The following is a 16,611-nucleotide window of genomic DNA, read 5'->3' as shown; positions in this document are numbered from 1 at the left end:
TATTTTAAGTGCCGCTACATAGAGATGTTATTTCTATGCTTAATTAATTGCATTGATGTGCCATAGAGCAATGCAATGCATCTGGATACTTGAAGTCTTGGAATTGCAGAGCAGCATTTGCTTGATTCCTTGGTAGCTGTTTGAAGATCCTAACCAAACTAATGTTTCTTTCAGAATTGTGGTTCTTTGTCATAGTAGTATAGTACGATGTTCCTGAGATTACCTTTGGTTCTGTTCTGAGATCTGTAGAGAATTGTTGAGCAAGGGGGAGGATAGCTTCATCTTAATTTTAAAGCATCCCTCTACCCAACGTTAAGCTTGATGGGAAGAATTATCCTATCTTCAAGTGAAGGGTGCTAAACATATAATTGAAGAATTGATTGTTAAGACTTGTGGAGGGTAAGAAGACAAATTGCACTGTTGCTAAAGAATTAGTAAAGCTTTTGGCGCAAAATGAAGATGTGCAGTACATTATAAGTTTTACTATTGCAGATCATATTGGTCCTCAAATTAGAAGTTTGATTAGTTCTTGTAAGATTTGGACTAGGATTCTCTAACAGAACAAGGATTCTCTATTCTAGGAAATGACTGTATGCACTTTAAATGATTGGTTGTGTATATCACTGTTTATACGATACGTATTTAGGATGTGCAAGATCAATTTGGAGCAGTTGATGATAGAATTGATCCTAAAGTTCGTAGTGCCACTGTTCCAATGGTTGAAAAAAATGTTTCAGCCATTTGTGACCAGTGTGAATGCCACTGATAAAGTGGCTAACTTTCTTGGTGGAATGTTACTGCAGAAAGAACATTGCTGGAACAGATTCACTTAAAAGAGTGTATACCGAGCACTTACACTGAAATCATTAAGAAGAAAGGGAAGAAGTCTGCATAGAAAAGTTTAAAGGAAACTTCACAAAAAACCCTTGAAAAATGATGTTGTATCAAGCAGGGCCATTATTGCAGAGATTGTGTCAAGGCCCATTACCACAGTAAATATATATTATTTAGAACTATGTTGTATTTTTTGTCAGGGTTCATGTTTAGGTTCAACTATCACTGGCTACCCTATTCTGGAAGAGCTTTTGCTCTCCTGAAGACATCTTGATCTAACTCTTCATTCTTTGTTTTCACCTCCATAAAAAATCTCTAGTGGATTCATAAATTTTCCTTTTATTGTGACAGACTATTTTATGTGGTATTGTTGGCATACCTCCTTCAAATGGTGTTATTCCTGAATCTCCAATGCACATGAAAGGCTTAGCTACCCTCAAACATCAGGTACTAATATATTGGAATTATCAATTGCAGCTTCTCAGGGAAAAGACACAATTCAGACATTTTATAGACGAGTAACTTACAAGTACTTTTGTTACAGTTGGTGCTTAGCAAGTTAGTGACAACAATCTGGAAAAGTATGCAGAAAAATTCAACCTTAGGGCAATTATACAGAAACATGCAAGAAGCCTATGAGCAAATGCAGACCCCAATGGTTTATCAGCCTCCACCTGCCTTGGTAATGGTCTTATTTTTGAGTTTGGGTGTTTCATTTTATCTAATTTTCCTCTCCCTTTATTTATTTGTCTTGTCATGTCCCAACCATTTATGCAGGCACTTAAGGAATTGAAAGAGTCCACAATTCAGTTGGCCGCAAGTACTGGGAATATGGATGCCCCAGTTGATGAATCAATTTTTAATGTTGACAAGGACGTGGATGACCTGCTTCTTGTTGAGGTGAAAGAACAGCAATTGAGTAATTTGTTGCAATCTCTGATGGTGGTTGGTTGCCTTGCAGTAATGCCCATCATTAGAAAGATCCCAACTTCTGTGCTTTGGGGTTACTTTGCCTTCATGGCCATAGAGAGTTTGCCAGGAAATCAATTTTGGGAAAGGCTATTGTTTCTTTTCACTGCTCCAAGCCGTAGATACAAGTATGAACTTTATTCAAACTATAATGTGATTGAATTTAATGCTTGTAATATAGTTTTCAAAGCTGATCAATGTTGAACTGATGGTTACAGAGAACTTTAGGAGTATCATGCTACATTTCTTGAAACGGTGCCTTTCAAGACAATTGCCACTTTCACCATTTTCCAGACATGTTATTTGTTGGCATGTTTTGGTATCACATGGGTGCCTATAGATGGTGTTCTCTTCCCACTACTAATCATGTTGTAACTTGTTAGTCCCAGCGAGGCAGTATATCCTTCCCAAGTTTTTCAAAGGAGCACATCTTCAAGAATTGGATGCAGCAGAGTATGAAGAATCCCCTGGAATGCCATGCAATATAACAGTGAGTGCAAGACACATATCAAACAAATTTTAAAAATATTACTCAATTCTATTTCATAAGCCCTGCAACATGAACAATAATAAATTGAACTGTAACATATATTGATTGCAGGAAGCTGGAATTCAGGGGTTCGGACTAGGAAGCATGGGAACATGTGCAAATGATGGCGAAGTTTTGGATGAGATGATTACATGAAGTCGCGGTGAGGTCAAACACACATATAGTCCATGGATAACTAGCTTGAGTGATTGCACACCAATTCATGGATCTGAGTCTGCATTAAGTCCCCAAGTTGCAGAAGCTAAACAAATATATAGCCCCCGTATAAGTGAGATCAGACAGACACATAGCCCTCACAGAGGGGAAAAGCATTCAGGCATTCCCCTGGTTAGTCAAGGAAAAAATATGAGTCCAAGTGCATTTGGTTTGAGGCCACATAAACCAACTTCCAATTAGGTGTTTGGAGTATAAATCCTCGGCTAGTAATCTTTCCCTTGAGTGAGCATATCTTATGTTTAATAGTACATATTTTGTTGGCTTATCATTATTTAATCATTGTGCCATAAATCACTCGGTTGTATTTGGTGTGTCTTCACAAAGAACCTCTGTCCATCTCAGAGGACAGGGTAGACCATATAGTGCGTGTAAAAAAATGTAATGGAAGTCAAGCTTGAAGTATTTCTGTTTTCTTGAAGCATGAAATCTATTATGTCAGTCTTGTGGTTTTGTAGACCCCGTGGTATTAAAGGGTCCTGTGAGTGGTTTGAGCTTCATAGAAAGTCATCCTTATTCTACCAGTTGGATCATAACCACAAAGTTTGCAGCCTTTAATGTTTCATTGAAATAAAAAATGTGGAATTTAAACTTGACAAATGAAAAGGAAATGGTAAGGCTTACAATATTAGAACTTCTGTAAATGTTTTCCCTTGGTTAGTTTTTAAAGGTAATGGCTAAACCAGCAATTACCTTTAAAAAGATCCAATTCATTTCTCAGAGTGGTGCAAGTATTGCACTAGGCCCTCTTTATTTTGCATGGCCACATTTTTGTTCAGGCTAAAGTTGGATATTTGATCTTCTTTTTTTGGTTTTTTCTTTCTTCTTGTTAACCCGTAACAAGGTTTCTGCAATAGAAGAGGGGTTGTGTATTCTTCCTGACCAGTTGGCCATTGCGGTGGCACATTGATGACAACCAATCTATGTTCTGAAGGACACAATTACATTATATACCACCTCTATGCCATTTCTGTAGATCAAAGTGCCAGACATTATGCACAGATTGAAGTCAAGGACCATGTAGGCTGGTGCCACTTGTTCGAGATTCAACTCTTGGGAAGAACACCATTTCCAAGGTCCTCCAAACTTGTAAGCAGCGGCCTATAGTTCAACTCTTCATTTAGTTGAACAACACTATTGGTGGACCATCCTTAGCATTAACCATTTTCTTACAGTGAGCTACTTGGTTCTTGATATTCCTGACAAGTAGAGCTACCCTTACTAGCACTCAACTGTGTAAAGCGCTGTTGAGTCTTGAAAATGTCATTCATTTGCATTACACTTTCACTATTATGTCCATTATATCACCTCCATTTCACCTCCATTTCACTACTATGTCACCACATTCATCCCACTTTCATTATCATTGGGCTACCTTTATGTTTTTCCAATATTTATTATTTCTAAGCCTTTTAAGTGAATTTGTGGTTAAACATTAGAAAATAATGTGCATATGCTTATACCTAACAAATGGGTTGAGTTTGTTGACATGTGTAGGTTGAAAGGAGACTTCTAGAAGACCCTTATGTGGCACTCTAAGGCCAAATTCGAATTTGGTTGGAAAGAATCATGGGATCATGAGGATATGTGTCACATCTCCTAATTGTATTGTAACTCTCAAAAGACATGTGTCTTATCAGTTCCTATTTTGATTAGGACTCTAGAGGTAGAGGGAGAGATTCATGGATTATCATTAATGAGAAGGCTCTCATCTTTTTGTATAAATAGGAGGTCTCTCTCCTTCATTAGTTAGTCTTTTTGGAGTCTTTTTAGTCTCTTTTTAGTCTCTCTTTGGAGAGCTTTGTTGTACTTTGCACTTTTGAAGAAATTGAATAAAGCTTTGATGTTCTCAACATGGAAGGAGATGTGAAGTAGATGTCATGGAGCATATTAGGATGTAAGTAGATTAGATTTCATTTTGTAAATATTGCTTTGTAGAATGTAAGGTAGATTAGATTTTCATTCATGCAATTTTAAGTATGCTTTGATTTCATAGGTAGAAGGGGGCCCCTGCCTTGTACAGTTTGAATTATTGCATTTTATTTTCTCCCGGGATTTGTTTTTATGTTTATGTATTTGCTTTACAAACTAATGGTATTTGAAGTTGACAGGTTCAAGCTGTTGCCTTTGTTTTTATAGCTGATTTTTAATTTTATTTCTCAAAGAGCTGCTAACACATAAATGATCTTCATCATAAACTGTTATCCTTTAAGATCAAAATATCACTAACTTGCAGCTTGTTTGGGTGCTTTTTGGACTGTTCTTAAGCTACTTTCTTTCCGTACTTTACACAGTACATGTGCTTTGAAGTATCGAGTTAGAAAGAGTAAATCATTACCACTAGTCTTTAAAGTAGAAGTTTTGATTTTAAAGTGCTTCCTAGACTATTTCCTCACTACTTTCTAATCATGCTTTCCATAGTACATATGGCTGAAGTAGAGAATTAGAAATAGCAAATTATTATCATTAGTCTTTCAAGCATATTTTTCTCACTTTTATAATTCCACTTAAGCTACTTTCTTTCCGTGCTTTACACAGTACATGTGCTTAGAAGCATCGAGTTAGAGAGAGATAATCTTTATCTTTGGTTTTAAAAGTGACTTTCTTTTCTTTTATTTGCAGCAGCATGAATGGTGTCTAGTGCCATTGGAAGTGGTCATTTACTTTCAAGTCATTTCAAGTTCTTTGCTTTCAGTTTCATTTCAAGTTATTTCTGACTACTTCTTAATCGTGCTTTACACAGCACATGTGTTTGAAGCAGAGTTTTAGGAAGAGTTGAACATAAACTATAAAACAACGAAGTAAGAGAAAGGTTAACTAAGCACATATAGTGCACCACACTTCATCAGTTTACGATACCCGGATTGATAATTTATGTAGAGCAATTTAAGACATTAAATTGACTAAACATTTTGGCGCCGTTGCCGGGGAAGTGTAATTAGGAGACCTTATTTCTTACATCTGGAAAAAAATTAATAATCCTTGAGTATGCTCTCCTCTTGCACTTTGTGTGATCTGGAGGATCAGAAAAATGATTGTTAAGTAAAAAAGACAAAACAATAATTCTTGAGTATGCTCTCCTCCTGCACTTTGTGTGATCTGGAGGATCAGAAAAAGAATTGTTACAAAAAAAAAATAGGAGACAAAATAAACTTCATCACTTCAATTGATTCAATAAAAAAAAAAAAAAAAATGAAAAAATAAAACTCAAGTGCTTTGATAGGTTCAAATTGTCCAAAATTGTCTGGTTATGCTTTGTAGTGGTCTTCAAAACACTGTATCTTGTTCAAATAAGGTTTTGCAACTTAGTTGCAGAAACTGCCCTGATCCCGCAGCTGTTTAACAATCCCGCAGCTGTTTCAAGGTTTAACAGGTTACAAGCATCTAATGAAAAAACCGACCACATGGGCATCTCCAGAATTGTCCCGACATGGATCCTATCCTAGTCACCCAGCTCAGATCGATGAAAAACTAGCTTAGGACCTCAGTCAAAGTCTTGGTTTTAGCATGTTTTTCTTGAAGTCTTGGCTGCCTGAAATTGAAAATCATTAATACTTTTTATAAAGTTTTACAATTTCAGAGAAAAAAAAAAAAAAGAGAAAAACAATCTAGGGCTATCTCCATTCTTAGTTTTCATTGTGGCTTCAATAAAAAAAAAAAAAAAAAAAAAAAAAAAAATCTGCCTCCTTGATCAAGCTTTAACCTGAAATAAGCCTGCAACATAAAAAAAATGCACTGTATATGTGAGAAAAAAAAGAGGGAATCGAATGTTAAAATGATTAGGTAACAATGAGGAAGAGATTACTCTAAAGTGAAAGATGCAAGTTTGCTCAGATTTCTAGTTGATATGAAGGGTGAAGATGTTGACAATAGACAGCTTAGAGATGATCTAATGACAATGTTAATTGCTGGGCATGAAACTACAGCAGCAGTACTTACATGGGCTGTGTTTATGCTTGCACAAAATCCAGACAAATTGGTAAAGGCTCAAGCTGAAGTCGACACGGTACTTGCCCAAAGAAATCCAACTTATGAATGTATTAAAAAAAAAACTGCAGCAGTCTATGGTACATTGTTTGAAGCTGAGCATAGATCAACCTTTTACATACCATACTGGAAATTTCCACTGGCAAGATGGTTAGTTCCTCGACAACGAAAGTTCCACGAAGACCTAAAGGTCATTAATGAATGTCTTGATAATCCATACCATAAGCCACAGGAAACACAATGAGAATGCAAATTCTTAAAAAACCGAATGCAAAAAGGGCAGAACAGAGAAAAAATTAACTCAGAGAAAAAACGCAAGACCTGAAAAACGTCAAACTTTAAACGTTCGATTCTCCAAAACAGAGACGAATTTCAGAAAAATAAAACATGGGTTTTGTTGCCAGGTGGGTTAATTAGAAAACCCAGAAAAATTTTGAGAAGATTCGTGGCGGTTAGGGAGAAATGTTCGGTTCTTTGGAGGGTATTTTTGAGTGCCGCGTGAAAAAAACAGAGTTTTAATTAAAATCAACAGCAGCAATTTAATGTGCGTGCCTGAGGAGTTCTAATGGGAATCAATTACATGCTGGCGCGCCTGTCTAGAGACGTGTTTTAATCAAACAAGACTCTCGGTCATTAATCATTTCCCATAGTTGGAGGATCTGGCAAGATCATATAATCAATGTGCATCAGGGTTCACCTACTCAGGCTCTTCTGTGTTCAGAAATTTAATGAAGAAGAAAACAATTTCCTCTGTTTTTTTTTTCCGGATATTTCTCTCATCTTTTTGTTTTGTACGCAATGCCAAACACCTTGTATTCATAAAGAGGAATTTTGAACCCTTCAATCCAATGTCAATGCCAAGAAAATTAAGCAGCAATAGCTCACAATGGATTTAGAATTGCGTACACCATGGCAAGTATGATGTTACAAAATCATTTTCTTATTGCAAAATAGTGTTGTTTTCTTTATGTTTTGATGGGTAGAAAAACTCACGTGAACCCTAGAATTCAGCAAAATCCACCGCGGAGTCTTTGGCTTTATTTGATATTTTAGTTCTTGAAGGTACCCGCAAAGACATTCGGTGTGCAAGAAGGAGGAGAGATTGCCACATTTATTTGTCAAAACAACTAGTATCATAATGGCAGTGGCGACTATCAAAATTAATAAGTTGGGCTAGTAGTGCTGCCAATTCTGGTTTGTAGAGCACAAGGACTGAGTATGTTATTAATGGCCCTTCTACTACTGTATGGGTTCTATATCACTGCTAATTCTGAGAAACAGTGAATACATATAACCAGTGAACGTATGTTACGGTTGTATTATGACTGCTAAGCCACCATTGAAGTAGTGTTTTAGAACAGAGCCGTAGAGTCGAGTGGAGGTGGAGGTTATTAAACCCCGCAGCTGTGTTTTAAACTCCATAATTCCATTTTTCAGCTGAAGTTTGAGATGGAGAAATTGCTTAGTTTGTTCGCACACAGCCACTCCATTTCACAGTATTTTTTTTTTACACTCTGCAATCCCGCAGCCGTTTAGTGATCCCGCAGCTGTTTTGTTAAACTCTAGGTTGTAGGTGTCATCAGGCAAAACAAGCCACATGGGTAGCTAGGGAAATTTCAGTACATGGATGGTGTCCTATCCATTCGGTCAAATTTGTTGAAAAAGACCCCGGTCAAAGGGAAGTCAAATTGGGTGTTATAACAAAGTCGCCACACTGAGTCGCCACACTAAGTCGCTGCATGTCAAGAAAAAAAACAATAATTTTGAATCAATGAAATGAACAAGTTATTTTCTCACTTTTCTGAAGGTATTGATTAATTTTGGACTGATAATGAAAATTGAATGGCTAACTTTTTATTTAAGATTTTTAGCTACAGAGCTGTTCCTCAATTCCGCAGCCAGAAAAACCTCATTGTTCAAATCAGCCTATCTTTCTCATACAAAATCAGATTTTGATGATTTAAGTACCATTGGAAAGATCTCAACAAGATCTATACAATGAGAAATATATCATTAGAGTTTGAAATGGCAAATAATGAAATAAATTGCTGAAAAGAAGCAACATCAACTTGAGGCACTAATTCCAAAGCAGGTATAAATTCTTTTGATTTTTCCTTTGAGAACTTGTTTCATTAATACAAATTCTTAGTTTTGTGTGTAAATATCATAACTAGAGAGATTGATCACCTCTCTCCTTTGATAATCTTACATTCCATTGCAGAAGAAGTATTAGTTTTTTTTGCAGGTTCCAGGAGGAAGGACAAATGACTACAAGGGAATGATGTCTCTCTAAGAGACCAATTTGTTTCATAAGAGGTTGATCCGCAACAAAGAGGAAATATGCTGATGCAAAATCAGATCCAAATACTTGAAAAACTTTCAGATACTATTGTCTCCATCACATCCATCCATCACATCCATACTCCATAATAAACCATTCACCTCATTCCACTCCATATTTTCCATTTTCATTCACATACACTTTCCATCTCTTTTTGTCCATTCATAACCCACCAATAAAAGCAAAAGGCTCATTCACATGCTTATTGCCCATTGTCATTTCTGTTCTCCATTGCCATTTTCCATTTTCACTTTCCATTCCTTGTCATTTTCATTCCGCAAATAAGCCCTGCTTCAATGCAAATTATTGAGTCCATAGTCCTTTGAGTCTAAGTTCTTTGTAAAAACACCTTGAGACTTGCATGCCTTAATGGCAAGTCCTCATGCTGACAAACAATGGGAATACATTAATGTCCCTTGTTCGTTAGATCTTCTAGGTGACTCGACATCAGCAAATTCATTCGTACCTAGCAAGATGTGTTTGGGCATCTTGACTCTCATTGACATCAATGGTGAGAGTACTCGTGTTGACTAGTGGCATCCATTAATGGCCACTAAGCCAACAATTTTCTACTATGTTCGACATCAGAACATCTTTTCACATAGTAGGAATTGTGCCAATGAGTTTTGAAGACATGAAGACTATTATTTTCAGCATTTTGGAGCAGATTCAGCAAGTTTTAGTAGAAGCAATAAAAAGCCATCTTATCTCTCTATCCATGACTCCTCTTGTTCAGCCACTTGAAGAAGAATATGATCAGAAGTTTTCAGCCACCACATACATACAACTCATCCATTCCAAAGGGTAAGTGAAGGTACGGCATTTTCTAACTTTTAACCATAGAATTCCATAAAAAGCTAGAATGATACTTGTTGGAAAAACATTTCTCTTCCTCATTTCATAAAATTGCCAATACCATCAGTTGGGGGGGGAATACATTCATATTCATATCTTTCCATGTTCATAACATATTCAAGAACTCACATACTTCCAATATATATTAATTATTACATTGCTATTATGAGCATACAATGGCTTTTGAAAAAGTTCTTAAAGGATAAATTGGATACAAACAAAATCATGGTTGTCACACAAGAACCAACCATCATGCAATCCAATAAAGATATACTTTGCAACAATAATCAAAATATCATTATGCAAAGTTCAAAGATCAAAATAGAAGGCAACAATAAAAAAAATAAAATTGGTTGTAACACAAGAACCAACCATGTTGCAATTCAAGTAAAACACTTTGCAGAAATATGAAGTTATCAAATGATATCATGCAAAGTTAAGCCAAAACTCAAGGATCAAAAGAGTCAATGTAATATATGTTGCATGAGGACATGCAATAGCTTCAGTTGGGGGGTATGTTGAGTCTTGAAAATGTCATTCATTTGCATTACACTTTCACTATTATGTCCATTATATCACCTCCATTTCACTACTATGTCACCACATTCATCCCACTTTCATTATCATTGGGCTACCTTTATGTTTTTCCAATATTTATTATTTCTAAGCCTTTTAAGTGAATTTGTGGTTAAACATTAGAAAATAATGTGCATATGCTTATACCTAACAAATGGGTTGAGTTTGTTGACATGTGTAGGTTGAAAGGAGACTTCTAGAAGACCCTTATGTGGCACTCTAAGGCCAAATTCGAATTTGGTTGGAAAGAATCATGGGATCATGAGGATATGTGTCACATCTCCTAATTGTATTGTAACTCTCAAAAGACATGTGTCTTATCAGTTCCTATTTTGATTAGGACTCTAGAGGTAGAGGGAGAGATTCATGGATTATCATTAATGAGAAGGCTCTCATCTTTTTGTATAAATAGGAGGTCTCTCTCCTTCATTAGTTAGTCTTTTTGGAGTCTTTTTAGTCTCTTTTTAGTCTCTCTTTGGAGAGCTTTGTTGTACTTTGCACTTTTGAAGAAATTGAATAAAGCTTTGATGTTCTCAACATGGAAGGAGATGTGAAGTAGATGTCATGGAGCATATTAGGATGTAAGTAGATTAGATTTCATTTTGTAAATATTGCTTTGTAGAATGTAAGGTAGATTAGATTTTCATTCATGCAATTTTAAGTATGCTTTGATTTCATAGGTAGAAGGGGGCCCCTGCCTTGTACAGTTTGAATTATTGCATTTTATTTTCTCCCGGGATTTGTTTTTATGTTTATGTATTTGCTTTACAAACTAATGGTATTTGAAGTTGACAGGTTCAAGCTGCTGCCTTTGTTTTTATAGCTGATTTTTAATTTTATTTCTCAAAGAGCTGCTAACACATAAATGATCTTCATCATAAACTGTTATCCTTTAAGATCAAAATATCACTAACTTGCAGCTTGTTTGGGTGCTTTTTGGACTGTTCTTAAGCTACTTTCTTTCCGTACTTTACACAGTACATGTGCTTTGAAGTATCGAGTTAGAAAGAGTAAATCATTACCACTAGTCTTTAAAGTAGAAGTTTTGATTTTAAAGTGCTTCCTAGACTATTTCCTCACTACTTTCTAATCATGCTTTCCATAGTACATATGGCTGAAGTAGAGAATTAGAAATAGCAAATTATTATCATTAGTCTTTCAAGCATATTTTTCTCACTTTTATAATTCCACTTAAGCTACTTTCTTTCCGTGCTTTACACAGTACATGTGCTTAGAAGCATCGAGTTAGAGAGAGATAATCTTTATCTTTGGTTTTAAAAGTGACTTTCTTTTCTTTTATTTGCAGCAGCATGAATGGTGTCTAGTGCCATTGGAAGTGGTCATTTACTTTCAAGTCATTTCAAGTTCTTTGCTTTCAGTTTCATTTCAAGTTATTTCTGACTACTTCTTAATCGTGCTTTACACAGCACATGTGTTTGAAGCAGAGTTTTAGGAAGAGTTGAACATAAACTATAAAACAACGAAGTAAGAGAAAGGTTAACTAAGCACATATAGTGCACCACACTTCATCAGTTTACGATACCCGGATTGATAATTTATGTAGAGCAATTTAAGACATTAAATTGACTAAACAAGCGCCTTTTCCAATTTTTCCTGAATCACTGCCATGTTAACTCTGTCCATTGAAGGAATGCATGCAGAAGTTTTTATATCCTTTGTTTTATGTTAAAGTGTTTGGATCAAACAATAAACATGCAGGTATCCTCCTTTTTTTGTTAAGGGCTTTGTAGTCCCTCATACCGTAGTCTACCCAGATTGTGGAACATGTAGTTTAAGGGGTTAATTACTCTGCCTAGTGAGGCATTTTGTTGGCAACAAAGCTTGAGGTTTGGCAGTCTCAGACTTCAGTCATACATTTTAATAGAAAAATAGAGAGGCAGCATAATGTTTCAACATTAATAGAAGTCTAGTTTCCAATGAAACGTGTTGAACAAAGAAAGCATTAAACATTCATAGCACAATCTGCCGAATATGAACTTGCCAACTTAACAAAGATTCAAATAGGTGAGATGAGATGATGAAGAGATATTCTAAAAATGTACATACACTGGCCTCACAAAGAAAGTAGGAGAGAGAATAGGAGAATTATATTAAGATTTTCAGAATGAATGTACAGAAGATTCGATGCCTATATCTATGTGCCATCCTCTTACATATTGAAGAATCAATTATGATTGAACTACATAAATAGTAATAGGTTAACAATAATATATGTATGACCAATAACATAAGAGATTATATATGAATGACTAGAATAAAACGCTGAAATAAACTAAATACAAACTATCAATATCCAATTAACATAAAATGATATCATGAGTAGAATTTTTTTTATACGGATAGAGAGAAATGCTATCCTCTTCAAGTAACAAGTAGCCCCTATTTTATCCTAAGATAACAACTATAATTCAAATCATGTTTTGCTAGATTCAATACCCTAGATTTAGAAATAAATGACTAAATACTACAAGGAAATAGCATTACCCCATAAGCTTTTTCAGATGCAACAATATGCTCCTTTTGTGGTTCATTGTTGGCTCCTTCATCCACTATATCATGTTACATACAGGCACTCTTGCTAGCTCATGTTGAGATGGAAATATATATTTTTCATGACAGTAAAACATTTAGATAATGGAAATAAAGAATATGTGCATTCAAGTTAAATCAGATTTATCTTGAATGGTTGGGAAGATTTGTTATTATCCTTAATAATTTAAGTCTTGTAAAACAAATTCAGAAGGAATAATTTAAGTCTTGTAAAGCAACAAACTTGAAGAAAAACAAAGAATATGAAGCCATATACAAGGAATATGAAGCTTGTGTGTTATGTTAATTTATCAGCAGTTTTATGCTCTGCAGTATAATCTGTGAGAAAATTGGCTACAATATTCAACAGACAGGACATTATGAGTTTCTCAATTTGTGCTATTATATGCTATGGATTTTCTAACCGATATCTTGAAAACGCGGTCTGCACTTGCCATCTATGCCTGAGTTCTGTAGCGGTTTGTTACTTTCAAGCCATGCCTAATGTCATATTGTTTGTTGCAACTTTAATGTAGACAGCTAACCAGGAAGGCATTGGGTCATTCATAGAGGATGCTTAGGCATGATTCCAGGATTTTGAAAATAATTGTGATTTCCATCACTAGTCATAGAACTTGATAGAAAGTTGGGATATTCATGAGTGTGAATTTATGTTTGTGTGTTTACGTACTTTCTTATGAATTAACTAATGCTCAGTAGTAGTAGACATTGGACAAGTATATTTGTATACTTCTGTTTTAAACTGAAACAAATCCAGGGCTAAAAGGAATGGATTGATTGCACTAGTCATCCTTCTATAACTTTCCAACATAGGCTGGAGTAAATAGATTGTAATTTGGGTAATTTTTCTAACTGCAAACAGGAACATACTTGTGTATTGGCAGGGAAGCTATGATGGCCATTATGTCAGGCCAGGTGATCGCACTCCCTTGATCGTGAGCACGATTGTGATCAAGATGGAAGACTTCATAGTCTAGATTGGTTGTTTAGCAGTGATAGTTAGTGGGCTCATTCACAAAAGCTTCTATTTCACTAATCCTTTTTATAGAGTTGTCAGATTCAATTTCTAAAGGTTTTAAGTACACTATAGAGTTGAGTTCTGAGAGAGTTGTGATTCACAGTGTTAAGTATAGCAGCTATGACACTTGAATGAAGACAAGCATAATAGAGGTATCAGACTCTGTTATAAGCTTACCTACATATTATAAGGGACTTGGTTGGTTTTTTTATAATTTTATAGACAAGTTCCATGTCGTGGAAATGTGAAAAAAAATAGTGATATTGCCACCATGTGGTTCTTATCATATATGGTTTTATACTTCTTCAAAAAATTCTCTAAGAGTTCACAATGCTAAAATTCACTAGGACTTTACAAAGTTTTATTATTTAGTGAAAGACTTGCCAAGTTCTTACAAGATTTTATAATTGAGTAAAATATTCGCCATGCCTGGTGAGATATTCGCCAGAAAATTATATATACATATTATATTATTGATAAAATCGCCTTCCATTTTTCCTATAAACCATGGAGATTCGCCCAATTATTATATTTATAAATTTGGGGGGGGGTTCTTAAAATTTTCCCTGTTCAAGCCTTAAGATCTTGACCCATCAATAGAACTTATCCTTCTTCTAGCGCTCAGGGTCCTCCTTGATTCAGATCCAGCTATGCACAATTAGCCAATGGCTAGTATTCTAGATCTTGCTCTTCATCAGATATTCAATGTTTGAGTCAATGCTTTTGCCAAATGATCTCCTTCCCCTATTATATTCTTAGGCCTTACTCAATACCATGGTCCAAAACCATTTAGAACCAATACTAGGGACCCAATAGCTGGGTTCAATACTTCGGACGTGATACCAAGGTCCAAAACCATAGGTTCAAATACCACGGACCCAAAACTTAGTTTTCTGACATGTACGCGCCTTTCCTTGCGTGAAAATGTGTGTGTACGATATACGCGCCTTTGTATATAGTGAAACTGTGTGTATACACTACTTGGTATATAGCGAACCTACGTATATACGCAACTTGGTATATAGTAAACCTGCGTGTGTACACGACTGGTATATAGTGAACCTGCATATGTACGCGACTTGGTATATAGTGAACCTGCGTATATACTTTTTTTTCTTCATTCTTTGTAGTATGATCATCAATTCTTTGCTTCTGACCTGTTGCACTATGATCTGTCGTCTATGTGAGTTGCCATCAAGGACAACACCTGTGTCATAATGCCAACATGGATGATGTGTTCTCCATGACGATTGTGTAGCAGGATGATTAGTTTCCCTGTGAGGTCTGGATGATGTGTTCTCCATGACGATTGTGTAGCAGGATGATTAGTTCTCCTGTGAGGTCCGAATGATTTGTTCTCCATGACGACTATGTAGCAGGATGATTATTTCTCCTGTGAGGTCTGGATGATGTGTTCTCCATGACGATTTTGTAGCAGGATGATTAGTTCTCCTGTGAGGTCTGGATGATGTGTTCTCCATGATGATTGTGTAGCAAGATGATTAGTTCTCTTGTGAGGTCTGGATGATGTATTCTCCATGACGATTGTGTAGCAGGATAATTAGTTCTCCTGTGAGGCCTGGATGATGTGTTCTCCATGGCGATTGTGGAACAGGATGATTCGATCTCTTGTGGGCCAAGATGATTAGTTCTTCGTGGCATCCACTAGACAGGATGATTCGCTCTCCTTTGGATAGGATGATTAGTTCTCTTGTTGAGGCATCCTACTCATGCAGTCTGGGACTCATGGGAAGTACCTCTCATCTGATCAATGAGCAGGGAGATGAGGATAGAGACCGTAGTAGTACCGATGGACACATCGTTGTATCTACCATACTCCCTATGCTAGGATGACCTTCATTGATCTGGGATCAATGATACTGGTCTGGAACTAGTGGTAGGAGTTGTACCCACTATGACAATGACCTCAGGTCAGTTGAGGACTAGTCTGGGACCAATGGTGCACACTCTCAGACTGACTTTGAGTCAGTGGAGGATGGTATGATACATCCTTGATCACTTCTTCTTCTTCTTCATAATTTGATCAGAGCAGAACATAGCAAAGAAAAGCAGAGCATAGAAAGGCAGAGCAGAGCATAGCAAGGCATAGAAGAGCAGGGGTCAATTTGTTTAGGGCAGTGCATTTGATGGATGAATAATAGCGATGGTCAGACAAATTGCAGATGGAGTTCTCCCTAGTTGATAGGGAGTGTTAAAATTGGCAACTAGGTCAAAACTCCATGTGGGTCACTTTATTCATGGCTAATAATATTTTTCCTAGATTCCTCTCGTCAAGAGGTGTAGGATTGATCTAAAGATCATCCGATTCCAATAAGTATTTATGGAGATATGAATTTATTTTGATTATGGAATAATTATCAAGCCGACTAGCAACTCATGTAGGCTCAGAAGCCCAACAGATGCATCTATTCATCATCAACATTTGTATATAAATACAAGAGGTCTTTTCCTCTTTTGTACACACACATCTCATCACATCTCTCTCTGTCTCATGTGCAGAAAAGAGGCTCTTCTCCTACTGCACAGAAAGGGACTCTTTTCTCACACGGGTGGAAGGAAGGACACAGAATTTAGGGTTACAACTGCAGATCGAAGGTTTGACCAACATTGACCATCAGAATCTCTCTCAGAACTGCATAGTAGGTGAAGTTGAATCTCCTTGGAAATCTGGCTGAT

General features: G+C 36.2%; 1 long non-coding RNA gene across 1 annotated transcript; it reads left to right on the top strand.

Annotated features, from left to right (window-relative positions):
• Positions 1-871: 871 nt before the first annotated feature.
• LOC149222996 (uncharacterized) lies at positions 872-1,737 on the top strand. The gene is made up of 3 exons (XR_016248939.1): positions 872-992; positions 1,186-1,281; positions 1,379-1,737. It is a non-coding gene; the product is annotated as an uncharacterized LOC149222996 (long non-coding RNA).
• The last annotated feature ends 14,874 nt before the right edge of the window (positions 1,738-16,611 follow it).

The sequence above is a fragment of the Pinus tabuliformis genome, chromosome Q (assembly GCF_031772625.1).
Source record: "Pinus tabuliformis cultivar Carrire ecotype Pingquan chromosome Q, CPIR1, whole genome shotgun sequence".
In the NCBI taxonomy this organism is placed as follows: domain Eukaryota; kingdom Viridiplantae; phylum Streptophyta; class Pinopsida; order Pinales; family Pinaceae; genus Pinus; species Pinus tabuliformis.
This window is presented reverse-complemented; position numbering and strand designations above follow the sequence as displayed.